The sequence below is a fragment of the Venturia canescens genome, chromosome 3 (genome assembly GCF_019457755.1).
Source record: "Venturia canescens isolate UGA chromosome 3, ASM1945775v1, whole genome shotgun sequence".
NCBI lineage: Eukaryota > Metazoa > Arthropoda > Insecta > Hymenoptera > Ichneumonidae > Venturia > Venturia canescens.
Window position 1 is genome coordinate 4,122,413 of NC_057423.1, and position 26,555 is coordinate 4,148,967.

Below are 26,555 nucleotides of genomic sequence, written 5' to 3' on the forward strand. Positions count from 1 at the left end.
GAGAGAGAGAGAGAGAGGGAAAAGGAGAAGAAATAAGTAAGCGAGAATCAAACGGCGGAGCAGTAGCCCGGTTCTTTCGCGCACATGTGGCGTGGGCCAGGGCTCGTTTTCGATCGGATCTGTAAACACGTTCATCACTCTCGCGCGGTTCTCTCTGCCGCGTGTTACAGCAGAATCAGCAGCAACAGCAGCGGCTAACGGCAGCAACCACCAGGAGCAAAAGCAAAACGCGGCAGCAACATTAATCTCCGCGTGTAAAACGAGGCATATACTTGTACACATATTTATCTGTGTGTGTGTGTGTGTGTGCGTGTGTGGATCAACTTCTCAAGAACTCGATCGAGACAACGAAACGTCCGGTGCGCAAACCGTTATATAGGCAACACCAATTTTCTTCTCCGGTAACGCGCGCGCGAACTGCTACGGATACGTCGATCGCGCGGGGCAGCTCGTAATTTACCTTCCACGCACACACGTACACACTCCCAACACCATATAAATACGTATTTTCTGTGCACGAGAGTTTGCCCATATAAATTCGAAACCTGCAACGCTACGCGGTGAAAAGAAGAATGCGAAAGAATAAACGATTGCGTTGCTCGAGGGGGTGAGAGCGATGTAGAACAGACGGGAGATCTTTCCCAGAGGCGAGCAAGCGCGCGGTGCAAATCCTATCGAAAGCCTGGAATAAAGTCGAGCAATTAAGTTTCGGTTATGAGGATCTTCGAGAACATTCGAAAATACCAGTTTGAAAATAATTTTACAAAGCCCCCAGGAAATTAATGTCGTACAACTGATTAGCACCCGACATGCTAATTATTTTCAGGAGCTTGGATGATTTTTTCTGCCAGGATGTTCTTGTAGATCGGCCAAAACGCCCGAGTTTCCAAGAACAATGAAGCATCTTTGAAGTCGGAAAAAATGATCTTACGAATCGCTTTCACGAGGCTCGCTAATGACTCGTAATTCGATGCTGCAGTGTGTCAGACGAATGAATAGAAAAATGGATCGGCAACGGAGCATATGAGAGAGTTTTTACTTTGAAGCCTTATTTACGCTTTTTTCTGAAGAAAGGAAACACGAAAAATAGGGAGAGCAGAAAGCGCGCTGAGAAATGTTCCCATCAAATAAAGACGAGGCGAAGCAGCCGAACAAGAAAATCTCATCTTGAATCCGAATAGTTCGAGATCCCGATGTTGGATGAAAGTGTTTTTCTTTTCTCCTCGCGTATGTAGCGGCATTGAAAATATTGAGGAATCTGAGGAAAGGATGCAGCGTAAAAGTGCCGTTTTGCGCACACGACCCCCACGTTCCGTACACGCTTCATTGCCGGGCCCGAAATCCCCTCAGAAAATGGGAAAAATAGTGTGTGTGTGTACGCGGGGCCCAGGCGAGCGGAATCCGTAAGATTTGGAGTAGTAAAATAGCCTAGTAGAGACATGTGCGTATGAAAATAAAAATACCCGTGCAGGGTCGTGCGCGGAGGGTCGTAGGATGACGTAGACGCGAGTAGATGCGAGGGCGGAGGGGAAGCCTCGAGTGCGAGGTTTGGAAAAAGGGGAGAAAGAAAAGGAGAGACGAAGAGGGTGTGCACACGGGGCAAGCACACGCATTTGCCTCGAGACCGGCACACGAGGACAGGTGGCGACGGGGACCAGGGAACCTCGAAGCCACCGAGTTCTCACGCGCGAACTTCCAGCTGCCACGAGGCGAGGAGACTCTCCGTTCCTCGTTGAGCTATCAGTCGTGTAGTGAGCGATTTCCTCTCTTTCTCCGTCGTCCTTTTGATGCCTTTCTCTCGGTCTCGCTCGTCCCTTCTGCCGGTGCTATTACCGCTGTTTAGCGGTAACTCCTGCGCCCTCTCGCATCAATTTCTCTTCCTTTCTCCGCAGCGCGCCCTTCCTAGACGTACGCGCGAGCGCGAGCATCGGCAGCGAGGGCATGCTCGTCGCACTCTCGACACACGTTTATATTTATATGCCTATCGGAACGCCCCACGCGCTTCCACATGGGAATGCCCTTGTTCGAGTTCCTTCGCACGTCACACGTGCACCAACCCCACGAGCCCTGCGAGAGGGTTATGCCGATTTGAATCGAGATTAAAACTGCTGCGAGGATTACGTTCTTCGTGAGCAAACCTCTCGCGAAAACTGACAGATGCTCGCGCCCCCGTGCAAGTGTGTGCGTGCGGTGGGTCAGGAATTTTCGTTTCGCCGTGATAAATGATCCCATATGGCCCGCGGAATCTCCTGACCACGGTTCCGGTCAAAACGCTTTTTTATTACCATAACGTCGAATGATCGTTTCATTACTAGCAACAATAACCAAGCGTTGTTCGCGGCTACTTTTACATTCTCGTTTTTCAGTATCGGGGCCAAGAATCGGCTTTGTCCCGGACACCCAGACGTCGATCAAACGTTAGAAATGTCCCTTTGGCATGTCCTTGAAACGCTAATGGAAATTCAAGTGAGGAGTCCCTGTCGTGATAAAAATATCAGGAAAAACTCCGGTGCTCGACGCGCGACGGTGCAAATGATTTTGGCGCCCAGTTCGACGTTCATTTGTCGCGGTATGATTTGTCGACGCCCTCAGAACGCAATTCACTGACCCTTTGCTCACTCCGGAAAGCCACGACTCGAGAATTGTCTCAGTTTTCGACTGAAGCAATGCGCGCGTACATTCAAACGTGCGATTAAGTGGCGTCATTCATGCGTAAGCCGAAAAGGGTTCCTGTGCGCATGGCTCTCGCTCACCACCCTCTTTGCCATTCATTATTTTGCTCTCATTGACCAGGCATTGTGCTGGCGCCTGATATACTTTGTTCTTTCTCTCTCCCCTTCGCCCTTCCATTCGCCTTTCACGGGCCTACGCTCTCTCTTTCTTTCGTTATTCGGGGTCAGTTTTACGAGCCTCTCTCTGACTGGAGCAACATCCGGGGTGGCTCCCCAGCGATCCTCCACCCCCGCACAATTTAGCGGCTCTTCCGGCAGGGGCCACAGGTGTGTTGTGGGGTGTGACGACCATTACGGAAGTCACAGAGGCAAAATATGCGCGTTTGTTGCAAACGAATTTGACCGAGCCGAGGATTTGATTATACCAAGCTTTGATACGCCGGATGTGCTCGATTGGTGCATCTAGAATTACACGCGATCGCGTTCGTCGAAATTAGTCACTGCTGTGAAACCGGAAGCTTATGAGGGCGAATGGAACAATTCCAGGGATGGTGAGACAGAAATTCGTCACGATAAAATTCGAACGGATTGGCGCGTCGAGTTTCGAAGGGCTCGAGAACTCATCGAGTGACCGTTTTCCACGGCTTAGGGGTTTTACTGATTATTTTATTGGATCATTGGGAAGAATGATGATCAGGTTTCTCCACAGTCAAACTCGAAGTCTGAGGAGCCCTTAATTGACGAAGGTCTCTGAAGAAAGAACATTAGTAGAGCATTTCATCGCAGAAGAGCCCCAAAATTTAATCGAGTTTTTGTCTTTTTTTTTTGTACATTCACAGAGCGGCAGATACGAGCGCCTGGAAGCCGACGAACCGGCCAGCGCGCCAGCGTTTCGGGCTGCTACGAGGTGCACCCGAGGTGACTTGCCGATTCTTTCGATTACCAATCCATTTAGCAACCGATGCAGCAAAGTGAGAATTCATTAGCGAAGAGTGCGCTTACAAAAGGGTTTGAGCAATTGACGATCCTTGGAAAAATGGGCACGAAAATTCCGATGCTCTTCCACAAAATCTCTGATAATAAAACCCGGCAGTAAGGGGTTGAATTTCTCATACTTTTTCATGAGAGATCGTACCCTTTTTACGAACGACGTTCGCGGTGAATTGATAGCGGCAATAGATCCTGAAAGCTCCGGTGACGATTTCCGGAAGATTGGCAAAAAAGCAAAAGTAAAAAAGTCGAGGATTAGCTGAAACTGGATAAAATTGTAATTAAAAAGGTACCAGTACGAGTTGAGAATGAAAGGTTGCGTGTAGATAGAGAAGCCACCAAACCTGTTCTATCGGAGCTTCAAAGTTGGTGGATGCATCACGAACGGGAGCCGAGCGTCCTTGTCGTTCGTCGTGCTACAGAGGCGAGGCGAAGAGGGAAAGCAAGCGTCAAACCCGGCGCGAGAGCACACGTGTGCACAAGCGGCACTGGCTTGCGCGCGCGTCTCTCTCAGCCCCCACCCTCCCTCGCTCGGTTTTACAGTAGAGCGTGGACTGCGCCAGGCTCGAGCCTGGCTCACTTCGAGCACAAGTCCTATCCAGCAGCGAGCCCTTTATCGCCCTCTCTGTCGAGCACACGCTCAATTCCGCCTCGCAACCTATTCTCCGACCTCTCTTTTCCTCGTGCGGGACTCGCTTTTGTAGCGGCATGCGCCGCGCATGCGCCAATTGAGCTACTGTGCGCTGCTCGTGCTGCGCGCGCGCTCGAGCCTCTCGCTCGCTCTCGCGTTCTCTTTCCCCCCGACCTTCCTATATCCATACTGGCGACGAGCTCGGGCCTTACCTTTTCACGTGCTCGTGGGTGTGCATGTGTGTGCGTGTGTGAGTTAAGGCTCGTGAAGCAAGGGCGAAGGGACGGTGGGGTAACGGAGGTCGACGGTAAATGGGAGTCAATCTTGTTACCAAAAAGTACAACCGAGATACTGTAGCCGGCTCTATGACTAGTCAAGTTCACAACTACTTTATGTTGATTAAATTCAAGTCTGAATAATTAATAAAATTAATAAACACTTACATTGAGAATATTTTTATCGTAAGAGTGTAAGAAAATGCTTTAAAAATATCATAAAAGATCAAATTCATACTTCAACTTGACTAATTAATGATTGAGTCGGTATCGGTGACGCACTTGAAAAATTCCCGCGATTACCGAATTTGCCCGAAGTTCAATCGCAGCCGTTACCAGCAGTCGAACGTAATGACCGACATCCGCTATCGCGAAGCGTCAAAAACTAAAGTTTTTTCATCGTTTCTTTCTCAAAAGCCCCGTAAGACAATGTTTTTTTTAAAGAAATGGAATCTGTGATAAATTTTCTTGACGATATTAACTTTTCCGAAGCTCGAACACCGCACAATTCTTTCACAATTACTATTATTGTGAGTTCCCCCCATAAGGTACCGTGTTAAAAACTCAAAATTGTAAATGAAATAATTCCAAATATTTCCCCGGAAGAGGCACCGGAACTGGGGACCTTGAACTATCATTTGCCACAAAAAAAGTGGACCTTCACCGTGCTTTATCGAACGACCGAATTACTTTGAGGATTGAAATTTCATAAGGATTTTCAGGAGGACGAGCGACGATGTGATCTCTTGCGCATCGAATGAGCCAGTTTTTCCTCTAGTTTCCGCAGTTTTTTATTCGCCGGGTTGGACTCTCCTTCCGCAAAGGAGCTCCACGATTGAACGATCGTCAGTGGAGCTTCTTGACGTCGCAAGGTACTGACAACGTCGATGGTACCGGGTTCATCATCAGCGTGGACCTTTAATTTTTCAATGAAACCCTGGAAATCGGTCGTAAATAAACTCCGCGAAGGTTAGGCAGCAAGGCAATGCGGTTTATTTCGATGAAATCAATAGTTCCGGCAAGACGGTGACCAAGTTTTGTGTCAAGACTCATTTGACGGAAGAGGCTTCTCTTATCGCATCAGGAGCAACAGCGTTTTTTCGTGAGTGACCCTCATTCACTCGGCAAACTCGACGCTTCGTTGCTTCCCTTCGAGCTCCTTTTCTCAGGTATATTAACGAGAGTGTGTGCGCGCGTGGAAATGGTGGGGTGGAAAAAAGATACTGGAGCCACATAGTGGCAAGGTTTTTTGGGGGCCCTTTTGTGTGGGTGAATGCGTTACAGTGGAAGTTGCTCACGTGTATTTGTGACTGTGAAGAGAAACCCGTAGGGCACACGAAAGCCCTTAGCATTAGCTCGTTCTCTGCAAGAAGCTTCCCCCGACTGGACTCCCCCTCTTATTTCTCGGCGCATGCGTCAGCCGAAGGGTATATAAGCCTCGGAGATCTCTTCCCAACCCACATTCAATCACACCCACTCCGGTGAACGTGAAGCACGGCTCAAGAGACCGAGGGCAAAAGCAGTCTTGAGGAAGAGGCTCGTGTGCATTTAACGAGTGGCGGGAGCGCGCTGGCAGCTTTGCACGTGTTGGAGAGGTCGAGCGACGGGACGACTCGTCCGGGTGGAGAAGGAGCGACTTTTTCTTTTACTCGGAATCTCGTCGTTCAATCGCTTCTTTCGATTGCTGGATTCTTCGCGTCGAAGGGAAGAGGAAAAGAGGCGTAAGAAAATCGCCCGGGGAGCTCTCGAACCGAAGCAGCCGTGAGACTCTCGGAGCTCGATTTCGCACCGATCTTCGAGAGCATCCTCCGGACGATCCTCCCTCTCGATCATCGTTACGCATAATCGAGTCACTTTTGATTTTGAAGACTCGTTCCCCGCTCGCCCGGACATCATCTCGTCATGAAGATCTTAACGAGCGATATTAAAGTGCGCGCTACCGAATTCCTGCTTATTACGAGAGGTGCCAAGGCCGCGATCGTCCGGCTGGGCCGATGCTGCGCCAGGATTCGATCCTCTTATTACGATACCGGTAAAACCGGTGTACCGATCACTACCGACCGGGAGAACGAGATCGACCGCGCTCCCCCTCGCCTTCGTCCCGTCGAACAACACGAGCTAACGACCGCCGTCCACAACGAGGATCAAATGAAAAACTTCGCTAACGAGAATCTCGAGAACGAGTTGAGGGAACTCGCGATGTCCGCTCTTGCGACGACCGACGCTCATCCTCGTCTCTGAGAAGCTCAACGTTATAAAATCATCTCGGCGATTCCGGCTTTCTTCAACGAGCCAACGTCGCGCGCGCTCTCTCTCTCTCTCTCTCACACACACACACACACACACACACACGCACACACACATACTCCAACCAGAGAAAATCTCCGCAACTGCAGACTCCCGATAATCACCGAAGATTCATCGTTTTCCATTGCTGAGATTTCTGGACCGATGACGTCGACCGGTTTACCGCAAACGAACACCAGCGCACCGAGACCTGTCAACGATTCACTCACGAGGTAAACGCAAAGGAAAAAGAGAGGGAAGGGGGGAGGGGGGCGATCGTGTAACGAAACTCTCATGTGATATAACAATGAAATTTTTCAATTAATTACTAGCTTTAAATCTGACCTTGCGTACTGACACTCTCTAACGATCTTTTCATTCACATTTTTCAATGATTTATTTTCATAACTCCCGGTAATAAGGAGCTTTAATTTAGTTATGAACAAGCGCTAAATATAATTTTTCGTATTTTTCTTCTAGAGCTTAACGTTTTTTTTTTTATGGAACGAGTTGCAATATTAACGTTTTTTAAGATCACATTGACACACGATAATCTCGATAGAATTAAATAATTTGATAAAGAGACTGAATTCGAACTGTGATATTATTGAGTAAAATTAAAATCGTAAAATACTTTCGTCTAATTAGAAGTTTATCGTAGATCGTAAAAATGATCGAACTTCGTTCGACGTATAGGCCGCCCAGTGCATATTATATATGTAATGTGAACATCTGTGATATCCATGAAAAAAGTAATGGCTATGGATATTGTTAGAGATAAATTAATCTGTGATATCGAGTTGAAGAAAAAATGTTGAAAAGAGAAATAATTGAGGGGGGGAAAATTGTGATATTAAAAAGTAGGAAAAAATGGTGATACTTGCATTGTTGCACGTGATAAAATAGGTCAAGCTTTAATCAGAGATTTTTATGAGATATTTTATCTACTGTAAGAAATCATACGTCTTCCAAGCGTTAAAGTTGCAATATTAGATTAACTTTCATATAAAAATAACAATTAAACTGTGATTTCATTGTTTACGATCGTAATTAAGATAAAAATTCTAAAATAAGTGAATCACAGCTCGAGCGATGCATTGTGATAAGTAGGTGATAAAAACTCGAATCACTGAACCGTTTGTTGACACGGTCTCGTTGATTCTTTCTCCCAATTCTAAAGGGTTTTTTTTATCGACTTTCGTGTGTTCAAAATTTTTTATTGTTCTTCGACTTTCTGTCTCATCGCACCATTCGTATTTTAATTGATTTTTTATTGTTTTATGCACTCGTAGCTAATCGTGTTGTGTTCCATTTTCGTCTTCGTATGTCATTTTCGGTTTGTGTGTTCTAGGCTATGTCTCTTCGTATCGATTTATTTTATTGTCAATAAATTGTGTGTCAAAAAAACGACGATCTTCGACCATTCTCATTTCGTTTAATCCCAGCATCCTCGTCCTCTTAATTTCTTTGAAATAAAAAATGCTGAAAGCCAACGAGCTCGTCGAAGTAATGTTTTCATGGCTCGACTCAACTCGTACACAAATGGCTGCCAAACTGACACTTCTTTTTATTGCATTCAAGTATTCATCACGTCAGAATAATTATCAGTTTACGCGAACCAGCATAAAGTTTCTCAAAATCAAAATGAATGCAAAGATTTCTATACGAAAAAAGTAAAATTGAAATCACCAGTGAAAGGAAAGAAATTTTTTTCTTTAAATATCGAAAAATTTATCAATCCGATCAATTCAATGAAAATATAAACAATCGAAAAATATTGTGCGCGAAAATAATCGAAAGTTCATTTTTTATTCAGAGCATATTATCATCGCCATGCAATTAATTCGGTAAAAATAAACGAAAAAAAGATTCTACTCGTGGCTCTGAAAGGTCAAGGCCCCGGAGCATGTGGGTAAAGGTCAAGCGTAAGAAGTCGTAAGAACCACGAGAAGGGTCTTGAACCCCCTCTCTGTCTCGTCATCCCCTAACAGAAGAGGGCACCATCTGTGTCGACAATTCTCAACCCTCCGGAGCGAGGAACTTGGGGCTTCTCCCGAGAGAGGGCGACTCGAGCGGCGTTATTTCTTTTTGAAACTCGAGCCGAATTTTGCCGCCACGACTGATTCTCCATTGCGTCTGATCGCACATTGCTTCGCACTACTTGGATTAGTCACTCGTTGAGTGATAAGAAAACAGCAGCACAAATATGCCGCCCCACTCCAGGAGAGCTTCTCAATCAAAAGTCCCAAAATTGTATGAACGTGACAGACTTTGTCGGGGCCACACGAATTTCATTATTTTTGCCAATTACGATCAATCGGAATTTCAATAAAAAGAAATAGTTTCGCGATTATTTTCCATCCTTCTGTTTTCACTCTACGAAAGCCCTGAAAACTACCTTAAACGGGGAGACTGACAGTCGAATAAACGTCTCGTATACACCGGCCGGCAAAATATTGTCGAAAAAGATCTCACAGCATCTTAAATCGAGAAATGATGTTGTACAGATAAAGATGCGGCAAAGCATACGAGGCATGAAATATTTGAGGACAGTTTCTTTCTCGAAAGCAAGTAAAAAACTAGATAAATTCTTTGGGATCAGATTACGCACATTAACCAACATAATACGGGGAGCCAGAAACTACCTGCGGCCCTTTTTATTATGTGTGCTATATACGATTCAATACAATTTTCCATTAAGATTATCGCACTGTGATCTTCACGGAAATCTCGACCCCCAAACGCGCCGGGCATCAAATGGTAACCAAACGAATGCAACACGACACCGCCCCGTGGCTCCAGGAGCATAGAAAAACATCTTTGCCTCGGAAGACGTTGCGCCACATAAAAGAATTCCTATTTCATAGTGAACCCCCCCTAATCTCCTCGGTCGCTCTCGTCTCTCTTTCTCATTTTCATCCGAAAGTGGTGATGGATCCTATTGGGTTACCGTTTTCAAAACTTCACTAAATATTGTCAAATATTTGGCCCTTGTGCCCACGCAAAAAGCTTTTACCCACTCGTACACAAAGGCTTTCGGTCTCTCGTATGCACAGGAATAAATAGCTACTGTCTGTATTCACGTGCTGGGAAAGCTCGAACGAGATTACTTATCGGGAGCATCAAAAGTGAGAGTCTAACACAACCGAAGGTCGTGGAGACTCGTTTTTTGATTGCCATCAACCAACGTTGGTTCCTTTCGATTGGAAACTCATGAAAATTATTTCTATCTTTAAAATGAGCACCCGAAATGTTTGACACAATGAACATTTCCAATTTAATTATCCAAACGTTGAATAATTATTGACGAAACAGTCTATTTTTTGCTTTAATCCATTGCACGACGGGGCCAATTTTCATGGTAGGGAACTTTTGACACTTTCGATCAAATTTATTAGAAGGCGGAACTGATTTTTTTTCCGAGAATTTTCTTCAACAATATTCATCAAGCGACGGGAATTCGAAGCGATTCTCTTTCGATGTCTGTTATTTTTTGTCAATGATTGACGTGACTGAAAGTTTGATCTAAAATGAATTCAGATTCAAAATCCAAGTTCAGGACGATTAACGAAAGCACTTCAGGGAGAAATTTCATGAAATGTGTCACCATAAATGCGACTAGAAAATTTTTCCAATCACTGAAACGAGATTGGACAATGTCGAGCTCTGCCAACTTCATTCGACCTTGAAAAATAGTTATTTTCATCTCTTGTTAAGCGCTCTCAATAAACCCGAGGTTTATTCTCAAAAGAGAATTGCTTTGTCAAAAAGCCGAGGGCATTATGGAGTGCTTGCCGAGTTATTTCGACTTACAAAAGCGGTCCACGCCAACAGATCATCCATTGTACGACTTCGGGGCCAGTGGCGCGGAGCATGGACCATTTTGAGACAAAAATTCGGTAGAGATTTCCGTCGTTTTTTGGGTCTCCTGACGAGAAGAAATTGAAAACCCTCCAAACGCGAAATTGACGGTTTTATTTCTTGAATTATAGTTCTGAAGGATTCAACTCGATTTTCAGTTTTATTTGACAATAAAAAAACTCCGGTTTCCACGATTTTTCGAATGCAGCCGCCAATGTCTCGCATCGCCGGGATAAAATCTCTCGGTAAGAGCGAACGTGTATCCACGAGTTTACCGGGCCGTCACCAAACACAATATTATACGGAGACAAATTCCTTAAAAATGTACCTTTTCGACTCTTAAAAGGGACAATTATTGTATTATTTGACGGCGTTTAGCTTTAGAAAAGGTGAAAAGTCTACGAGGATCTCGCGAGATTATTCAGTCGCCCACGCCTCGGATGACAAAATGAAAGGGAAATTCGAATTGGCCCTTCGGATAACATGTTTCAATGGGTCTCGAGATACCTCGGGATATTATTCTTGGTCAATCCTATGGAAATATTATTTTCAAGATAAAAAGAATCTCGGAGCAGTGACTCCGGGTCCATGGATCCGCAGGCATGTGTATAACCGAAGCTCAGTGAATCGCGTTCGTTTTATTCCGATGGCGAATGAATCGCGGGCGTCGCCAGGTGTCGCATGGCTTATTGGCTTCGATAATAGACATATTAAGTCAACCATCAACGTCAAATTTGGTCGCATTGTCCGAGGATAGTCTGGGCGAAAATCTTCAGCCAGGTGAGCAATTTTCGATCGAGAATTTTCAGTTTTCCGACCTAAGAAAGTTGGAGATCCTCGGAATGAGATTCTCGGAGAAATAAGTCTCGTCACGTTGCCTCCGAAAATATTCCAACAAAGCAAACACTTCGAGCGTTAAGTTTTACTAATACGCTCGCACTGCTTCGACGTATAATCATCTGCCAAAGCTAAAATAACATATTTCTCACCCTGGTGAGAGGCAATTCCGTGTGCTAACGCGAGCCAATAAGCCAAAAATAAATAACCACTTTGTATCGTTTCTATAGCTCGCTTTTTCACCAGGTGAAAAAGCCAAGAAGCTACGAACACGATGAGAGCGAAGAGACGACTGCAGTTGGAAAAACGATGATTTGCATTTTATTCTTCGACTATTTGATCAACATTTTTTCACTTTTACGTTCTGATTTTTACAGTATGTTGCACATAAATTATTTCACGAATTGTATTCGATTTGATCGCTTGAAAATGGTAACTCTTTTTAAAAACTCTCACAATCACGTGAAAACGTGACGATAGAAAAAAAATGGTATTTGACCTGAACTCTTTAACTTTCCAACTGTCCTCACAGATTCATTGAATTTGGAAGCAAATTTAAATTTTCGTATCCCCCCGTTAAAAAATGCTTGTCCCAAGCTCACGAGAATCCTAAAAACCTGATTCTGATCGTAGTATAATTTGTCTATCAATAGCCAATAATCGATAAATTCGTAGCAACAGAAAAGGTCAGGCCCTGGAAGAGAAGTTGAGCCCCAAAGGAGGATAAATACGATGGTACTGAATGACTTTGAATTTCTCGAAGGCAGGGCATCCCTAACAGTTAGCCATGACGTTTTCACATCTTACATGTGTACAGAATAAGGATGGATGGACGGGATCCGAGTAGTTGGTCCTCTGCACTTATACGTTTCGATTTCTTTCACGTTTGCGAGGCAATTGGGTGTCTATCGAATAAGGAGAAAAAGAGAGTATTTCCAGCCCCTATTTTCTTCATCTTTACAGTCACCGTCCCACCTATTCTGGCCAATTGATACAAAGCGTTCATTCCACGCGAAGGGTGGCTTTATGCGCGAGGCCTATATAAATGCATAAACGTATGTTGGATGAATTGGTCTCGGGACGGCTTTGAGGCAGTGATCTTTTGTGAACACGTGCACGAGAAATCGTGAATCTAACTAAAGAAAGTGCATTTACGAAAAGAGGCATCGCCACAGACAGTTTATACACGTATACGTGCATGTATATACTTACTTATGTATACAGGTTATTTGGTTTTTACGGGTCTCCAATGTACCCCCTGAGGGCACAGAAACCTACACTAAGTGGATAATGGCCCAGTGGCGACGAAAACCTTTTTTTTCACTTTATTTTTCCAGTCCCGACTCGGAGTGCCTCTTCCCTCATTTTTTCTCTTGGAAATCTGCGGCACTGACGCCAATGGGACGCGCAGCCATGCCCGATGCGTCTCGTCAGAGGAACGACGCTGCTCTACCTGCCTCGCTCGCTCGAGGGGCCCGAGGGTCTCTTCATTCATTGTCATATTTTGCCATTATACGCACGAAGAATGATAGAAATATTTGTATCTTTGCGCACCACGGTCCTCCACTTATTCCGAGAGAATAACACGGGTGGGAGAGGAAGAGAAAAACCGCGCGAAATACCTCGAGAGGACTCTCCAGAGCAAGTACTACCTTATTCGAATTCAAGAAAACGCCGATCATCCTCTCCTTGTATTCGCCTCTGTGCACTTCAGGACTGAAGAAACCTGGAGCCGATTCTCGAAAGTTAGACTTTTCAAAAAGGCTCTGTGAATGAGCGCAGAAACGAGAGAAATTCGTCGAAGACGAGGCCCGACGAGTCAATATTGTGTGGAGATTCTGTGAAGGACTACGATTCCTTATTCGAGGCCAGAAAATTCATGTACTCCCAATCGATTGGACCTCATTCCGGAAGTGGAATATAAAATTATGAAAATTACCCTCATTCTTTAAGGAGGTCTGAAAAGGTCGTGGGGAAATGAAAAGGACCATCGCTCGAAACATGATTTTGGTCGACTGGGCAATCTTTCATGCTTTCTGACTCTCGTTAATCTTCGAAGACGCCTCGTTCACGTGTGTTTTCAAACTTCCTCGCTCTTATTTTCTTTTTCTAGTCGTACATAATATGCTCGACTCGTGTTCTAAATATATCCGGCGACTGGAAGAGCCGCTGAAAAGGGAGCTCTCGTTCGAGGGCCCTAAAATCCAAAGGGCCTGAAAAATCTCATCTCCACTTATCTCTCGTCGAGACGATGAGTTGCGAAGCACATATAGAAGTCTGAGTGGAGACAAAAAATGCCTGCCTCTCGTTGGGCAAGTGTCCGGCGTCCCGTGCGCCGCGGCCACTGCGGCGTCACCGCACGTGTTTACATGTGCGCATGGTCCTTTTTGTGTAAACTCACAGAATTTTAAATCATTCATATTTTCATTCGTTCAGAATTTCATTTTGAAAATTTGAGTCCCAAATTACACAAGACCTTGTTGAATTTGTTGCGATAAAAAGTTTAAAAATCTGCAGTTCTTCCAACCATATCGCAAGAGTTTTTCGATAAATTCTTCAGCACAATTTTTACCCCGGTTCCAAATTTTGATTTTCTTTTTTCATTTTACAATTGCGAGGGTCGACGAATGTTTTATTTAGAATTCACGAACTCGAAAAGCTGCCAATTAATTTACTGCTTCGAATCAGAAATCGAAAGATGATAAAAAAATCGATTTTCTCGTTACTTTTTTGAAGGAATTGCGAAAAATGGGAGACAAAAATGACTCCTGTAGCACACTGTGAGACGGAGTTCCCTCTACATCCAATATGCTATACATCCATGTATTTGACTCCTCTTTCTTTAAGCTTGTCCTTTCTTTTTCGTGTATACGCACGAGAACGTACGAGGGGGGTCGGTGCACGCGTTTCGACTTTCAACCACGTGTGGCTCGCATTACGGACGTGGAGGTTTTTCAGGGTTCTGAATTTCGCGCACATGCTTCAACCGGCCTCGAAGAAACGTATCCGTGTGATTTCGAGATCGTTTTGAACGTTGACAACCCACTGCGAGGCACTTTCCTTTGTTCGATTTCGTGCGAGCTTCGCCATTTTATTTTCTTCTATTGAATTCACAAAGGGAGGCATCGAGATGTTTCGAGGAGTCAGAGAATTCGAACGGTTCGAAGAACAAAACGTATTTTTGACTCTTCCTTCATTTCGTGAGCTCTTAAAACACTCGAAACTAGAAATCCCTGATCCCCAGCTGCCCCAACATCTTCCAGACCGCTTCGAGCAAACTTTCCCAAAGATAATCATTATCGACGACGAAGTGCGTAGGATGTTCAATATGATGCGTGATGCTGCAAGTGTCAAAAATGTCTCTTATCTTCGATGTAACTATGAATAATGACATGTTCCCGAAATAAATATAGTCGCAAGTTGAATTATACGATCGAATTTCATAGCCATGAATCAAGATACAGATAAAACGGCGAGGGCACGAGAATAGAGAAGCAGGGAACGATGCTCATCAAAAGATGGTTGCAGAAAGTGGGCAGAGGGGCTTGGCGAGATCCAGAACACAAAGTTCCCTCGACTTAGTTTTTTTTTCTCTTTTTTTTTCTCTCCTCGGAGTACTCGGCTGCCAGCAATTATTACTGAAGTCTCGAGTGACCACTTCCGTTCGATGCGAGAAATCCAGCAAAGGTGTACCACCTTCGTGCGTATATATGTGTCGAGAGATATATATTATGTATGCGGTGATGAAGGGAGGAGGGTTAGTCGAATGGCTACAGATTCGTGTTCGATCTCGAAGCTCGATATAACACTAGCGGGAATGTTTTCTTTTCTCTTTACATTCTTGCAGGCAGGCTCTTGAGAGATCTCGATTTGTTTTTCATCCTTTATTCTCTGTTACGCGATGATTTTTTGCTTTTATTTAATTTTGTTATTTCGAAGAGCCGTGGATGCGGCTCGTTACCCCCGGTTGCCGGGCACTGCAGCAGCGCGAGGCTCGCGAGTCGCATTTTATATGTGTGCCGGGAGTCTGGTTCGTATAATGCAAAGGTACAGAGAAAGGCGCGCACGAAAGAGAGAAGGTTTGTAAATTGGTGCGGTGGAAACGGAGCGAGGGTTGCAAATTTGAAAAAAATATACATCGCGCGCAGGGGAGAAAATAATGTTTGAAAAAAAAGCAATTGAAAAGGGGAAATAAATGGCCGCAACAGTTTCATACATCGGTGCATATAATCCGGGTGCCGCGAGTACGTTTCATCTGGTGCACGTGCGCGATGAGGCTCGCATCGCTGACACGCGAGCTCGACTCGAATTTTCGGTCCGAACTAACCCTTTATCCGGTGCTTCGTTTTTTCATTCAGTTTCCCAATGAGCACGGGGATCGAAAGAATTGCGCGGAGAATTGCACAACACTCTGCGGTCGAGTCGCGGCGATCCCGAGCACGGACACCGCAAGACTCTCGTGCTTTCTCTTTCCACTGCGATCGATAGGGGATTATCAGGCACGCGTCTATTAATAGATCATTCCCTTCGTCCGGAAAGAACACACAGAGAAAGGTGAGACGCGGCTTTTTGACAATAGCCGAGAGAATCTTTCCTGCAGCTCGTCCCACAAGAAGATGTTGCGGGTGTCGCTCACGTGAGATTGCGTGACGATGAAAAAAAGAGTGAAAAAAAAAAAAAAAACAAGAGCAAAAAAGCGGAGAAATGAGACCCGCGCTGACCACGTGCAGCCAAACACGTGATGTCGTGGGAAGCGCAAGAAGCCTTCTGAATACAAGAGCAAAAAAACGGGCTTTTAAAAAATATCGAGAGAAAAAACGATGTTATGAGACGAAGAGTAGAGCGAGGAGGAAGAGGGCAGGACCGTGAGGCAACGTATTAAGGGGCATACATCAGAGAACCCATAATTCCAGGCTTGCTGGGGGCGTCGAGAAACTTTTTTCACCGCGTTTTTTTCACCTCTTTTTTCTCTCGGTTGAAGCCACTATTTATTTCTTGTCGTTGCGCACCCTCTCGTAGATGGAAAAGTTACAGGTGAATGGGCACAAAAAATCGAGTATCATCTCCCATCGGATCGTCGTTTTTTCACCATATTCTGATTATCGAAACGAATGATTTTTTTCATCGTCAGAGGTTCATTATAGTCCTTCCCTGGACCAGCATTCCTCATCGTCTGCCTTTTTCTGCTTTTCATTGACATCGGCAATTCGACGAATGCCTTCTCGTATCTCGAGTACAAACATCGTTCGTCTCGGATTTTCTCGAGTATTAATAACGACGTCGAGCAAACGACGTCGTAACGATCGGTTCGACGCGTAAATTGATTGGCGATTGATCGAATGTCGCACGATTCGTTGATTTCGTAGAACGATTACGGCCGGTCGGGACTTTCCCACAGGATCATAAAAGGACGAATATCTAATTTCCAATTTCGGCAAGCAGGCGTCGAGTACATTTATTCATAATCATCTTCACCTCCGATCAGAAGTTTCGGTAATAAACATACCGCGTCGAATTTCAAAGGGGTTTTACCACCGGAGGTTTCGCTTGATTAACAAAATTCTTAGCTGCCCCCTCTGCTCCCCGGTCCCTGCGCACTCTTTCCCTCCTGCGTTTTCTCTCTCGAGCTACGGTAATTCGATATTTACCCGTGCCTATTGCAATTTGAGGAGGAAAAAAAAGGTTTCTCCCAATTTAAGTTTTAGTAACCGATGAAACTGGATATTCCGGACGAATTTATTATACGTGCGCGCTCGAGTTGTGCGTGTGGGCCGTGCGATTGCGCGCGTTCGAATTTCAAGCTGCGACCGCGACCGAAAGCTGCTGGGGTGAAAGAGAAAGGGGTGTCGCAGCGGAGGGGTGGGGGGTGATTTAATCGTGAAACCCGTCATACGTGCTCGGCCTTCGACGATATTTGATCGAATTTTTATTTCCCCTCGCTCCCCTCCCTTCTCATCCTCCAGCCTGCTTCATTCCAATAATATCTCATTCCGCAGTAGTTCCATTTCATGGAGATTAATAATCCGAAGACTTCGAGATCCAGCGGTTACCCGGGGCCTACGAAAGTACTTTATTCATTAGTTTCATCCCAGAAATTATCGGACGTGATGAAATAAGGACTGCAATGCTGCACCCGATTATAACGAGGGACCCGGAAAAACGGTAAATCTAATGAAAAACAAAAAGAAACGAATCTTCGGTGCGGTGAGATTCGGGAAAGAAATGTTCACGAGGCACCCCGAAGGGGTCTGAAGTGACGTTAGAATTCATCAGCTCACCACGAACCCACCTGTGGTCCCTGCTCGCCCGTTATAATAAGCGGATCGCGAGAGCGACCCTCCCATTGATTTTTCTCTCCCTGCGCCATGCCGCCCCAAGTTTTTTTGAGGCGTCGATGATCCCAAAAGGGCTGAGACGAGACACGGTTCGAGGAGAGGCGAATAAAAAAGCGAGTGAAAAAGTGATCCCGTATTGCTCGGACCGTTTTTCCGGGACTAGTGCAGTCACACCCTCGCGTTCTCACACTCTCGAGGAGCGGCAGGCCGATTTCGACATTTTTGCGAAATATTATACGCGCTCGCACCTGCCGAATGCACCGAGAAATCGCTCTCAATTTCTTCGGCCTCCGAGTATCCCCCGATTCACCAATAAAATGCCTCTTTCTTTCTTCCTTTTTTTGAGAGCGGAGAAGAAAGAACGAGAGTGAAAAAAGTACAAGGGAACGGAAGCGACCGACAGATAACCCCGAAGAACGATGCCCCAAAGTATCGTCGCAGCCATTTTAAGTTATAGCACTCAAATTACTACAATTCATGCCGTTTTTTGCCCCGATTCCCCTCCCTTTTCTACACAGTCGTCGTTCGGGTGGCCGACTAATCCGGGAATCGTCCAGAGAGAGAGCACCCCCTGGCCCCGTTCGATGCACCGTTGCACCGGACAGGAAATGCTTACAATGTACCTTTTTTTGCTCTCATCCACTTTTGCCCATTTTTATTTCGGTCCACTTCGCTCACCGATGCCCGCAGCACCCTCTCCCCCTTTCTCCTTTTTCTCTTTCCGAGCATTACCGACTCTCGCTATTTAACTGCTGGCGAAAAGAAGATCGAGAGTGTTGTGTTCTTTAGGAAATCTCGCGCAAGGATTCGTAATCCCAGGCAGCATCCGGTTTCGTCTTTCCTTTCGTATACACAACAGTCGAGCGAAGCATGGATTTTTATATCCCGCTGTCTCTCGTACTCCGCCGATTCTCCGCCTATTGTCTGCTACTTTTTTCATTTCTCCAAAGCCCTCGCTCCCCCACCCCCGACGCTCACCAGCCTCGTTCCGTTCCACATGAACTAATGACTCGACCCGGAATCGCTCAACGGCAACAACGAGGCTGCGACGAATCAGAGATTCTTGTGTCACCGTTGGAGCGATCAATTTTCGTATATGGCCCAGCGAGGATTATCCTTCGATGGAATCCACTGATTAATTGGCTGCGATGCACTATTTTGTGCTGTTTGATTTTCATGAAAATTTCAAAAATTCCTTTGCTCCGGATCCCGAGTGCTCGCAGAAAACACTGGAAAAGTTCGAATTTATAATCACTGCGACGAGAAATCGATAAATTCGATCGATTTTTCGAATTGCTTCTCAACTGGAGCCCTCGCCAGTCTCCAACCTCAATAAATCAAAGTCATAAAGTGTATTATTCAAAAATGCGGAACACCGATGAATTGGAAGAAGAAAAAACAGTTTGTACGCGACGAGCAGGTTATTTATTTTCGTGCCTCTTTTGAGTCGTCGTTTCAGCGATCTTCTCGATTGACAATGATCCAGTTCGGGTAGGATTAATAGATCGGATTTACCCTGGCGTAACGTTTTCGTCGATTCTGCGCGAAAAAATCGTCGTTCTCTCCGGCGAACACAATGAGAATAATAGCAAAGTTGGTAGCCCGCGAATGGCTCACGAATACACACACGTGAAACCCGAGGATGCACTATTATAGTTTGAATAATGTAATGGAGTGAGCGCAGCTCGACGGGGAGTCCCGGTTCCATGGACGCGCATTATGTTCGATCGCTTTACCGGAGCTCGGGCCATTTAGTCTACACATGTAAGATTTATTCTCCGATCTTCATTCTTACACGAGATTTCCACCATTGCTCGCACGTTCAAACGGTTAAATAGATTTTCAGCTTTATGCGTTTTGGAGGAGCCGAGTGAAATATTCGCCCCCGGCCATTGTGGGGCAATCGCGTTCAAAAAAATATCGTACTTTCTTCAAAGTACACACAAAACTTGAGCAGCTCTGCGCGTTATTGTTGTTCGGCGAGAAAGCAAATTTGAGATCGCGCAATCACTGCCTGCGAGTGCTGAACGATTGCATCTTCGAATGCCAAGTTTACTCACCGACCTGAGCGACAAATAGTGCATGGCAAAAGTAGCCTGTGATCGCATCTTGAGGCAAAAAGTACAAGAATATTCATCATTTCCGATTCGGAGATCAAGTGTCGCCAGAAACAAGACTCGAGGGCTTTGGAATCAGACGATTTTCGACTGATAATTGTCGTCCGAAGTTTCTAGCTCCTCCACAGAATCGTATAAAAAGTTTCATCCCCATTTTAAAAGCTCTATCCAATATATCAAAACGAGTAGAATCCCAGAGTGTGACACGCCGAACATAACGCTGGCACATATCTACAAGAAAGCTGCTTTCGTTCGTTCGTCGATGTAACAAGACTTTCCTAACGAGTGTATATTATCCTCCGCGTTCATTGTTGGGGCTGCAGCATGCATGGAAAAGCGGAGGGCGATGCGGGGGCGAAAGAGGGCACAACAATAAATTTATAGTGTGTATGCTCCGAAGAAAAGGAGAAGGAAAAGGGAAGAGAGAGAAAATTTGTGGACCGAATTCGTCCTGTTGGCTGGTAGCTGCGTCCCCCTCGTTTCGTTTTTGCTACGACGCCCATGTTTGCTTGTGTTTGCTCATAGCTGCGGAAAATCCATTGGGCTGGTGGCTCAACACTGCGCACCCGTGCCCGTCTTTTCTCCTTTCGTCTCTCCCTGTCGATGTATATTATATTTATGTATGTCTTATGGCCCCGGGTCTCAGAGGGCATTGTGGGCTCCCACGGCGTTGTTATGGTTACCCGAGGATCGGCAGGAGCCCCGAGGCAATGTCTTGTTTGGGCTTGACGTCGCGGGGGTGTAAGCGAGGGAGGCCTCGGGAATGCGGACGAAATGAGTGAGAAAGAGGAGGGAATAGGGACTCGCAGTCAAATGGGAGCTCGCACTCTTTTCACGGGGAACGTCAAGCATCCCCGACCCCCTCGCTCACAAGGCAAAGGCGCAGTCAAACTAATTCCCAAGATTCAAAACGTTTTCATCGACTAAAATTTCCTCGGCCGGTTTTCGCAGTCGATTCACGGGGTTCGACCTCCCCCATGTTTCTTCACCCTTGCACAAACGGGGCCTGACACATTTATCTTCTCCCTGTGGCCTCGGTCGCATTTCTGCTATTCTTGGCCATTTCCGTTGCTTTTTTCGCTCTCAATTTCCCCGCGGGTCCGTCGACGCCCTGATTCGGAGGGAGGTTTCGTTGGAATTCTTCATTTTATTGGACACATGTTTTACTAAACGGTTCGAGAAAATGCTGATATTTATGACCCGTAAGTGGAGGATTGATTCGCAGATTGTTGTCTCGGATATTGAGAATCGGAGCAGGGAGCTCGTGAGAATAAGCGAATCAGTCGTTTTTCTGACGTTAACGTTATTCGCGGAATATCGCAATTGAGAAGCGTTACAAATATTTTTTCGGCTCGATTATCCCCGCGCCATAAATTAGCGAGTCGCGAGGGAAAGTTGGCACGGCGCTGTTTCTCTTACGCTGATCTCTGCGCGCGAGCGTACACATCGATGACGCCAGCGGGGTTATTCGTGCAGGATAAAGATAATTGACGAGCGCTTACAGAGCACACTGACACGTACAGAGCCGTCAATGCGAGCTCCGCGATGCTGACGCTCGAGGGAACAAAGCTGTCCTCACTCCCGAGATATCTTTATTACCGGCGAGCAACTCGCCGCCGATGAAGCAACGGATGAAACGCGCGCGCGCTCAGTGGGGGAAGAGAAAGATGCTTTTTGGGCGGTTGGGAGTGCGTTGGATCGTGCCGTTTCTGCGCTCTTCGCAAGAGTCCCCCGATCAAGCAAATCTCGTTAAATGGGCCCAGCAAATGTCTCCCTTTTTTCGACATCGAAAAACGCGAAGGCCACGCTCGCACCAACGCTCGCTCACTCGCCTCACCCATATAATTGCACGCTTCGAAGATACTCCATAAGGAGGTGAGATACTCGCGTTCTTATGTAGCCGGTGAAAACGAAAAACCGAAGAAAAAGTCGCTGTAAAAAAACCTACTCGATCCGGCGTGAGCGCCTAATTGCGACGCAATTAAGGCGCGACCCAATAATTCCGTTATTTCACACCGCGTGCCAATTGCTCCGCCGAGCACGTACGAAAAGAAATTTTTCTCTTTTTGCCACGGAGCGTGCAATTGTCCGAGTGTTATTATTATCTCACTCACCGAATCGATGCCGCGGACTCCTTCGGGCTGGGACGATCCAACTGGTCGGCTAAATTCTTCAGGCTGCCAGCACGATTGCGCGATCTGCAACTGAGGAGAAAAACGAAACATCGTTTCATTCAATACCATGATCGTTCCAAAGTGCATCGCTGAAATAAACGAAACGCGATTTCGACGAACCGAAAAACTCCCACAATTTCACCTTCGGAGCCCATGAATCGAAGAGTGACGACCGTGATTTCGATTCTTCGCTGAAAAATGTCTTTTATGCGAGCATAAGGCTTGCTTTTTATTCTAGCGCACCCTAATAAAGGATAATCGAACTAATGCGGAGTAAGGGGGCTACACGAACCGACCCACGTCGTGAATCGAGCGGACGAGGCAACTCCTACCCGCAGCTAGGCCAGGCAAACTTAGAAGAGAACTTTTTCTTGCCCAGGCGTCTCCAGGGAGAAGGGAGAGCTTGAAAACGTGCGTAAAAAGAAAGCGAACGACACGTGAGAGAGGAGCTAACGTGCAGATATAAAATATGAGATTGGGCATCGGGTGGAAGGGACGTGCGAGTGCGTCCGAACGATGAGCCACTGTAAAGTTAAAGTTTCGATAGAGAACGTCAGGATTTCCCGAGAACAAGGTCGGCGAAGGATTCGAGCCGGTGAGGAGTCAGGGATGAGGGGGTAAGAAAAAGCGCCACGAAGCCGAGCGTCCGTCCGCTCTTGACGTCATCCTCGTCTTCGCTGCCCTCTTCCCCTCGCCGTTTCTCAATAAAAAAATCCTCCTCGTTCCTCTCGCGTTCTCCGGAGCTTGCGAAGCGCATTGAGAGTTCGGATCAAGGTGGAAAAAAGAAGAAAAAATATCTCCGGCGTGTCACGATTTGGGGGGACAATGGAGAAGACGTTGGAATTGTGTGCCGGCACGGGTGGGTAACGAGTCCGGAACACACGCGTCTATTGACCAGCAACTTGGCCGCGTGCACAAAGGCCCCCTGAAAAGATAAAGGCCCGAGGTGGCTCACGCTTTCACAAAGATGTTACCGGTGACAAAAATATTTAACAACAATCGAAATCCGCCTCTAAAGAACGAGGAATCCTTAGTGCCAATGGGAGTGGCTGCTTCTTCGAGACGTCCTGAGAAGAAGCTGCAGAAATACGGAGTCATCCGTCCGGAAGGCGATCCGCAAGTATCGCTGGGGCTCGCATATCCGAGTAAAATTAAGGCATTGTGCGTTTGTGTATGTAGAGGATCTCCGGATTGGGGCTACGAGCATGGAAGACCGCGCGTCGATGCCAGCGAAAGGGCGACTTTTCCGAGGATCTACCACCAGCCACGGAGCATCGCATTCATCGTGTGTACACACATTGTCCATATTTTGTTGGATCACGCGTTCCAAGGATCGCTTGACCACCTCCGGTGGGCCATTTCGCTCGAAGGTCTGCCCTGCAGCCTCCGATCGCTGAACAAGCTCGTGGACATAACTCGCCTGCTGCTGTCTTCGGTAGACCAAAGTCTGTCCACTGTGGGCTAAACTCTCGCATTGACGAGGCGACCCAGGGGCCAACGGGTCAATCAGTCGTACGAGCAGGATGTTACGTATTATTTAGAGCGTGTCCGATCGCAGTGTGATGTCTCCTTTGGCAGCGAACAACGCGCAACCGGACAACAGTAAAATGCTGGTGCGAACGAACCTACGCAGCTTCGCTTATTTCTTACGCTCGCATTTAAACCTTCGCTGTACACTTTTATGTATTACAAGCTCCGGGATAAGGGGAACGCGTGCTGTGACCCTCCTCAATAAAAACTTGGCGAGCGTGTCAAGGCCGAAGTGCGAACGAGGCGAGACGCTCAGCTGTGATGGCTCCTTTCAGGGAAGGTGTTCGGCACACCCGCGATTATCGACACCCTCGTGCCAAAGGGCGATCTCTACTTCCAGGAAGGTACAGCACTTTCACGATAGATTGACCACTTACGAATCAGTTCCGGGCACGTTGCGCATTATTCATGGAAAGTGGGTGCGATCGGGAGCCGCATTTTCAGGCAGACCGACGGCTCTGCGCTTCAAATGTTTAAGTTCACGCGAATCTAATGGAATTCGAAAACGAGTTGAAGTTTGTAAGTATGCTGGAAATATACACCCGGAAATCTATTCCCGGAATTATTATAGAATCTACCGCCTAGTTGGCGAGAAAACAATTCACGAAAATCACATTTTTTGAAGGCTCTTATGACAGGCACACTTCCTGTGCGATCATTTGGATTTAATGAAATAGGATCCTCCCAACTTTGAAGAGCCAAAAGCGAGAATAAGAAGATAGAACGTTTTCAGATGTCAATGATGTCTTGAGAAAGCCTTGTTACCGGTGAAAATCACTTAGGAATGGAAAAATAAAAACACTTATTTGAGGTTAACGAGTAATAACGACGTAAACGGTGGAAGGTTTGACAACGCCATGAGCCAGCTGGTTTAAAATACAGATATGCATGTGCATATAAATAGAAATAATGGCTGTTGTCACATTTTGCTTGACGATTTTACTTCGAAAGTATTTTAACCACTATAATTACATTAAAAATCCATTAATCTCGAGAAATAAGTTACACATCATTTTAATAACTGCGAGAATAAATTTTAATCGTTTCTTTGATCATCAAAAGAGCAAAGAAGTTTAGTTGCTTTTTTCAATCACAAGTAACGCATGATCTACCTTAACGAATCCTCGGAGAAGAAGGCCAGGAAGGATCGGAAAAGGGAAATGAAACGTACACTCGAAGTTTTTCCCGCGGCTGGTGTCATCGTAATGACAGGTGCCACCCTCATTCGTCACTTAGAAAATTGCACATTCCTAGTCGTAATGATCCAACACGACGAAAAGGAAGTAACGACCGGTTATTACCTTCACACCCTCCAATTCCGGGTGTCCTTTGCCCCAAGGATCTGTGATGTTCCAATTCGACTGACAGAAATTACGGAACGAGGAACGCGAAGATCCGGTCGGATGCGTCGGAGACAAAGGGACGTGTCAAATCGGCCAAACGGTACGAGGACCGCCGGGCTTTTCCGAAGATCATAAAAATTAGAAGGATCCTTAAACCGCTAAAAGTATCGACTGTGCTCATAACGCATCCGCTTTTTTTCCAAGTGGCCTCCGGGGCAGACTCCTCGAGCGGTTAACAAGCCCGATCTTTTGAAGTTTCCTCACAGGCGTGTTCCGAAGGGCCGCAAAACAGGGGCCGCGCTTCTGCTCTACCCGATAACTCTGTCTCCAGTATACAACCCAAATAGCTCGTGCATCCTCGTTGCGTCGATCTCCGGGGTGCATAATTCCCGAAAATGCGGACCTGCCAGTGCATTTACCGCGCCTCGAGTTTCCAGCGCATCCTCGTCGGTGCATCCCGGGCGTGAAGAGGCCTTTTCCGAGCATTAAATCCTGGTAGGCGTTAAAGACACTCCCGTTAAAATAATCCAGCGGCGTCGTTGCAAAGAGAGCCGAAAGCGGGTGCGCAGCTCGCCGCGAAGGGATCGACATTAATAGGAGCGTGTATTACGAGGGTTGGAAGGGAGATTATTACGGGGTGCCGGGCACATAACACTCCGTCGACGATAGTGAAAGGCCCCTCATTTTCGGTTTCTGTTCACCGCCGCCGCCACACCGCTGACACCAAATCAGAAGCTTTCTTTTCTCCCTGACAGACTCATGGAATTGAGAATTTTCCAGGACATGAGAGGCCCAATTACGAGGCTCGCGATCCTCTCAAACGTTGCGCCATCGCGGTTCGATCAACGCTAAGAGCACGAGGACCGAGCGGCCTCGATTAGCCACGGTGACGCGCCACCTTATTGTTGCGAGTTCTCTAGCACATTTTTGCCGAAAGCCAGAAGCGTCAAAGTGCCTCTTTAACTCGAGGCTCCAGGTCGGTTTCACCGACGCCACAGGAGCGTGCGACACCCTCGACAATAAATACTTTCTTACTCGATACGCGCAGGTTTAATATCCGCGCTTCATTGACTCCCCAACTGGGAAAGTGAGGGGATGCAACTTCTCGGAGTTGACTCGTCTTTCTGCCCTTCCCGGGATTAGGGAGACGCGTTTATCCTTCGTGAATCGCAACCGCTTCATTTGGGACCTGCGGCAAGATCGTCGATGATTTTTTCCTGAGTGCTCATATTCTGCTAGTACAATTTCCGAGGCTGAATAGACCATTTGATTTTTATCCATTTCTGGAGTTAAGGTAGATCATGCCCGAAGGATCGTATTTTATGGGCGTCCAAATTCGGTCGATTTTTGCTTCCCAATTAAAGATCAGTTTCAATTAATGTCAGAGTTATTAATTCGAAATTGTAAATCAATTTTTTCAACTCACCTTTTGGCCAATGAAATTACAAGCATGAATACAATAAACATGAAATTTCATTCGTTCCTCGCTAAAACACTGTAGTTT

At 46.2% G+C, this 26,555-nt stretch overlaps 1 protein-coding gene across 4 annotated transcripts in view; it reads right to left on the reverse strand.

Moving 5' to 3' along the window:
• Window positions 1-26,555, reverse strand: part of LOC122407510 (tubulin polyglutamylase TTLL4-like) — a 179,386-nt gene that overhangs the window by 52,429 nt on the left and 100,402 nt on the right. For all 4 annotated transcript variants that reach the window (XM_043413780.1, XM_043413778.1, XM_043413777.1 and 1 more), the window contains one exon: window positions 22,119-22,208. The gene's annotated coding sequence lies outside the window, so the exon portion shown is untranslated. The remainder of the gene's footprint in view (window positions 1-22,118; window positions 22,209-26,555) is intronic.